At 45.2% G+C, this 6111-nt stretch overlaps 1 long non-coding RNA gene across 1 annotated transcript in view; it reads right to left on the bottom strand.

Moving 5' to 3' along the window:
* The window catches only part of LOC139278063 (uncharacterized), a 62404-nt gene that overhangs the window by 19765 nt on the left and 36528 nt on the right, over window positions 1-6111 (bottom strand). The window lies entirely within an intron of this gene.

Genomic DNA, 6111 nt, shown 5'->3' on the forward strand with positions numbered 1-6111 from the left:
TGCACTCCCTCAATAGCAAGAACGTCCTTCCTCAGATTAGGAGACCAAAACTGAACACAATATTCCAGGTGAGGCCTCACCAAGGCCCTGTACAACTGCAGTAAGACCTCCCTGCTCCGATATTCAAATCCCCTAGCTATGAAGGCCAACATACCATTTGCCTTCTTCACCACCTGCTGTACCTGCATGCCAACTTTCAATGACTGATGAACCATGACACCCAGGTCTCGTTGCACCTCCCCCGTTCCTAATCTTCCGCCATTTAGATAATATTCTGCCTTCGTGTTTTTGCCCCCAAAGTGGATAACCTCACATTTATCCACATTATACTGCATCTGCCATGCATTTGCCCACTCACCTAACCTGTCCAAGTCACCCTGCAGCCTCTTAGCGTCCTCCACACGGCTCACACCGCCACCCAGTTTAGTGTCATCTGCAAACTTGGAGATATTACACTCAATTCCTTCATCTAAATCATGAATGTATATTGTAAAGAGCTGGGGTCCCAGCACTGAGCCCTGCGGCACTCCACTAGTCACTGCCTGCCATTCTGAAAAGGACCCGTTTATCCCGATTCTCTCCTTCCTGTCTGCCAACCAGTTCCCTATCCATGTCAGTACATTACCCCCAATACCATGTGCTTTGACTTTGCACAACAATCTCTTGTGCGGTACCTTGTCAAATGCCTTCTGAAAGTCCAAATACACCACATCCACTGGTTCTCCCTTGTCCACTCTGCTAGTTACATCCTCAAAAAATTCCAGAAGATTCGTCAAGCATGATTTCCCTTTCATAAATTCATGCTGACTTGATCCGATCCTGTCACCGCTTTCCAAATGCGCTGCTATTTCATCCTTCATGATCGATTCCAACATTTTCCCCACTACTGATGTCAAGCTGTCCGGTCTATAATTACTCGTTTTCTCTCTCCCTCATTTTTTAAAAAGTGGTGTTACATTAGCTACCCTCCAGTCCATGGGAACTCATCCAATGAACTGGCATCAACAACTCTCTGCGGTAGGGAATTCCACAGATTAACAACTCTCTGAGTGAAGAAGTTTCTCCTCATCTCAGTCCTAAATGGCCTACCCCTTATCCTAAGACTGTGTCCTCTGGTTCTGGACTTCCCCATCATCGGGAACATTCTTCCCGCATCTACCCTGTCCAGTCCCATCAGAATCTTGTAAGTTTCTATGAGATCCTCTCTCATCCTTCTAAACTCCAGTGTATAAATGTCCAGTTGATCCAGTCTCTCCTCATATGTCAGTCCCGCCATCCCGGGAATCAGTCTAGTGAACCTTTGATGCACTCCCTCAATAGCAAGAACATCCTTCCTCAGATTAGGAGACCAAAACTGAACACAATATTCCAGGTGAGGCCTCACCAAGGCCCTGTACAACTGCAGTAAGACCTCCCTGCTCCTATACTCAAATCCCCTAGCTATGAAGGCCAACATACCATTTGCCTTCTTCACCACCTGCTGTACCTGCATGCCAACTTTCAATGACTGATGAACCATGACACCCAGGTCTCGTTGCACCTCCCCCGTTCCTAATCTGCCGCCATTTAGATAATATTCTGCCTTCGTGTTTTTGCCCCCAAAGTGGATAACCTCACATTTATCCACATTATACTGCATCTGCCATGCATTTTCCCACTCACCTAACCTGTCCAAGTCACCCTGCAGCCTTTTAGCGTCCTCCTCACGGCTCACACCGCCACCCAGTTTAGTGTCATCTGCAAACTTGGAGATATTACACTCAATTCCTTCATCTAAATCATTAATCAGAGCTAGGGTCCCAGCACTGAACCCTGCGGCACTCCGCTAGTCACTGCCTGCCATTCTGAGAAGGATCCGTTTATCCCGACTCTCTGCTTGCTGTCTGTCAACCAGCTCTCTATCCACGTCAGTACGTTACCCCCAATACCATGTGCTTTGATTTTGCACACCAATCTCTTGTGTGGGACCTTGTCAAAAGCCTTTTGAAAGTCCAAATACACCACATCCACTGATTCTCCCTTGTCCACTCTACTAGTTACATCCTCAAAAAATTCCAGAAGATTTGTCAAGCAAGATTTCCCTTTCATAAATCCATGCTGACTTGGACCAATCCTGTCACTGCTTTTAAAATGCGCTGCTATTTCATCTTTAATAATTGATTCCAACATTTTCTCCACTACTGATGTCAGGCTAATCGGTCTATAATTACCCGTTTTCTCTCTCCCTCCTTTTTTAAACAGTGGTGTTACATTACCTCCAGTTCATAGGAACTGATCCAGAGTCGATAGACTGTTGGAAAATGATCACCAATGCATCCACTATTTCTATGGCCACTTCCTTAAGTACTCTGGGATGCAGACTATCAGGCTCCAGCGATTTATCAGCCTTCAATCCCATCAATTTCCCTAACACAATTTCCTGCCTAATAAGCATTTCCTTCAGTTCCTCCTTCTCACTAGACCCTCGGTCCCCTAGTATTTCCAGAAGGTTATTTGTGTCTTCCTTCGTGAAAACAGAACCAAAGTATTTATTTAACTGGTCCGCCATTTCTTTGTTCCCATTATACATTCACCGGAATCTGACTGCAAGGGACCTACGTTTGTTTTCACTAATCTTTTTCCCTTCACATATCTATAGAAGCTTTTACAGTCAGTTTTTATGTTCCCAGCAAGCTTCCTCCCATACTCTATTTTCCCCCTCCTAATTAAACCCTTTGTCCTCCTCTGCTGTATTACAAAATTTTCCCAGTCCTCAGCTTTGCGGCTTTTTCTGGCCAATTTATGTGCCTCTTCCTTGGATTTAACATTATCCTTAACTTCCCTTGTTAGCCACGGTTGAGCCATCTTCCCCGTTTTATTTTTACTTCAGACAGGGATGTACAATTGTTGAAGTTCATCCATGTAATCTTTAAATGTCTATCCACCGTCAACCCTTTAAGTATCACTCGCCAGTCTATTCTAGCCAATTCACGTCTCATACCATCGAAGTTACCTTTCCCCAAGTTCAGGACCCTTGCCTCTGAATTAACTGTGTCACTCCCCAACTTAATGAAGAATTCTACCATATTATGGTCACTCTTCCCCAAGGGGCCTCGCACAACAAGGTTGTTAATTAGTCCTTTCTCATTACACATCACCCAGTCTGGGGTGGCCAGCCCTCTAGTTGGTTCCTTGACATATTGGTCCAGAAAACACACTCTAATACACTCCAGGAAATCCTCTTCCACCGCATTGCTACTAGTTTGGTTAGCCCAGTCAATATGTAGATTAAAGTCGCCCATGATAACTGCTGTACCTTTATTGCACGCATCCCTAATTTCTTGTTTCATGCTGTCCCCATCCTCATTACTACTGTTTGGTGATCTGTACACAACTCCCAATAGCGTTTTCTGCCCTTTGGTATTCCGTAGCTCCACCCATACAGATTCCACATCATCCAAGCTAATGTCCTTCCTTACTCTTGCATTAATTTTCTCATTAACCAGCAAAGCCGCTCCACCTCTTTTCCTTTCTGTCTATCCTTCCTAAATGTTGAATACCCTTGGATGTTTAGTTCCCAGCCTTGGTCACTCTGGAGCCATGTCTCCGTGATGCATATTGCATCATATCCGTTAACTGCTATCTGCGCAGTTAATTCGTCCACCTTATTCCGAATACTCCTCGCATTAAGGCGCAGAGCCTTCAGGCTTGTCTTTTTAACACCCTTTGCCCCTTTAGGGTTTTGCTGTAATGTGGCCCTTTTTGCTTTTTGCCTTGGATTTCTCTGCCCTACACTTTTACTTTTCTTCTTTCTATCTTTTGCTTCTGCCCCCATTCTACCTGCATAGGTTCCCATCCCCCTGCCATATTAGTTTAACCCCTCCCCAACAGCACTACCAACACTCCCCCAGGACATTGGTTCCGGTCCTGGCCAGGTGCAGACCGTCCGGTTTGTACTGGTTCCACCTTCCCTGGAACCGGTTCCAATGTCCCAGGAATTTGAATCTCTCCCTTCTGCACCACTCCTCAAGCCACGTATTCATCTGAGCTATCCTGCGATTCCTACTATGACTGGCACGTAGCACTGGTAGCAATCCTTAGATTACTACATTTGAGGTCCTACTTTTTAATTTAGCTCGTAGCTCCCTAAATTCATCTTGTAGGACCTCATCCCGTACCTATATGCACCACGACAACTGGCTGTTTACCCTTCCCCTTCAAAATGTCCTGCACCCGCTCCAAGACATCCTTGATCCTTGCACCAGGGAGGCAACATACCATCCTGGAGTCTTGGTTGCGGCTGCAGAAACGTCTATTTATTCCCCTTACAATAGAATCCCCTATCACTATAGCTCTCCCGCTCTTTTTCTTGCCCTCCTGTGCAGCAGAGCCAGCCACGGTGCCATGGACTTGGCTGCTGCTGCCCTCCCCTGATGTGTCATCCCCTTCAACTGTAGCCAAAGCGGTTTATCTGTTTTGCAGGGGGATGATCGCAGGGGACTCCTGCACTACCTTCCTTCCACTGCTCTTCCTGTTGGTCACCCATCCCCTATCTGGCTGTGTAACCTTTACCTGCGGTAAGACCAACTCACTAAACTTGCTATTCACGTCATTCTCAGCATCGTGGATCCACCTGCAGCTCCAGTGCCGCAATGCGGTCTGTCAGGAGCTGCAGCTGGATACACTTCCTGCATATGTAGTCGTCAGGGACTTTGGAAGCGTCCCTGACTTCCCACATAGTACAGGAGGAGCATAACACGTGTCCGAGCTCTCCTGCCTTGACTTAACCCCTAGATTAACTTAATTTGGCAACAATATCTTCTTGATATCTCTCATTCTTTATGCCACAACACTTGCATACCACCACTTTTTCGAAGGAACGAATAAATAAATAAAAAATTGGTGTCTTAAGCTCATGGATGATGAACAAGGTACACAACAGCTGCTGGAATCCATGACCCATTCTGCAGAGAGAGGCAGCACCCACAGGAGGACAGAAATACATTGGTGAGGAGAACCTTTGTAAAAGAATGCATATTTCACCCCATTGTTTTGTAGACATATTCAGCTGTTGCACGTGAGTCCATGAGATGCCAGAAAATATGAGCCTTTACCAAGCTGGCTTTTTCACAACCAAACGTGCAACACAAAGCCAAGCACCCTGCTCCCCGTCGCACCATTTGTTGCACGCTGATATATTTACCTACTTTTGCTATGAACAGCTGCCTGGACTAGTGAATATTCTTAGTTCTGCCAAACAATAAAAGGGGGGGGGGGGGGGAAGAGAATGCAGCAGGTTGTTATTTTTTTATTATAAAATGCACTATAAGTACACTGTTCTCGTTAATAGACAAGGACAAAACATTCTAAACTGTATTTGGCAATGAAGAGGAAAATATGGACTATAATTTCTCATGAATATTACAACTGAAATAGGGAATTCAAGATAATGAGATCAAACTAAAATGATCTCTGGGGCTAAAACATTCGGTGGCCCGCAACTTTTGGAATTCGAAACAGAGAAGAATCTTCTTTGCTGTCAGTCAGTCTGCAGTTTATTATTGAAAATGAAACAATTCGACAAATGTTGAAAAAATCCTGAGTACCAGAATAAAAATATGAAAAGTAAAAATCTAATCTCCTTCCCAAGATTGAATATGCGTAAAACATGGGCACAAAAGACCAAATTGGGACAAATTTCCTTCCGACCATTATACCAGAAAACCCAGTCTAAAACAAATGAAACTTCAAGCAAAACACTGGATGTAAAGGTTTTTCCTCATTGGCATTTTAATTACCTTTCATCTCCCATTCCCTTCTCTGTTTCTCCTCCTTGTTGGTGCCCTCCTCTCTACAGCTCCTGCTCTCTGTCTCCAATCCTTTATTTTTCCTTCCCTTTCTTCCCTCCTCTCTACATCTCCTCACCACCTTCCCCTTCTCTATATCTTTGGATTCCCATGTCTCCTCTCTTCCCCTCCCTTCATCTCTCTGCTTGCTTTCCCTCCTATATTTCTCCTCCTCTCTTTCTTCCTGACATCCTATCTGTACCCCCTCCAGCTCGCTTCTCCCCTGTCCCCTCTCAAATGCCCCGTCCCCGTTCTTCCCCCTAATGTTTCCTCCTGAATCTCCTCC

This window comes from Pristiophorus japonicus, chromosome 13, assembly GCF_044704955.1.
Source record: "Pristiophorus japonicus isolate sPriJap1 chromosome 13, sPriJap1.hap1, whole genome shotgun sequence".
Lineage (NCBI taxonomy): Eukaryota > Metazoa > Chordata > Chondrichthyes > Pristiophoridae > Pristiophorus > Pristiophorus japonicus.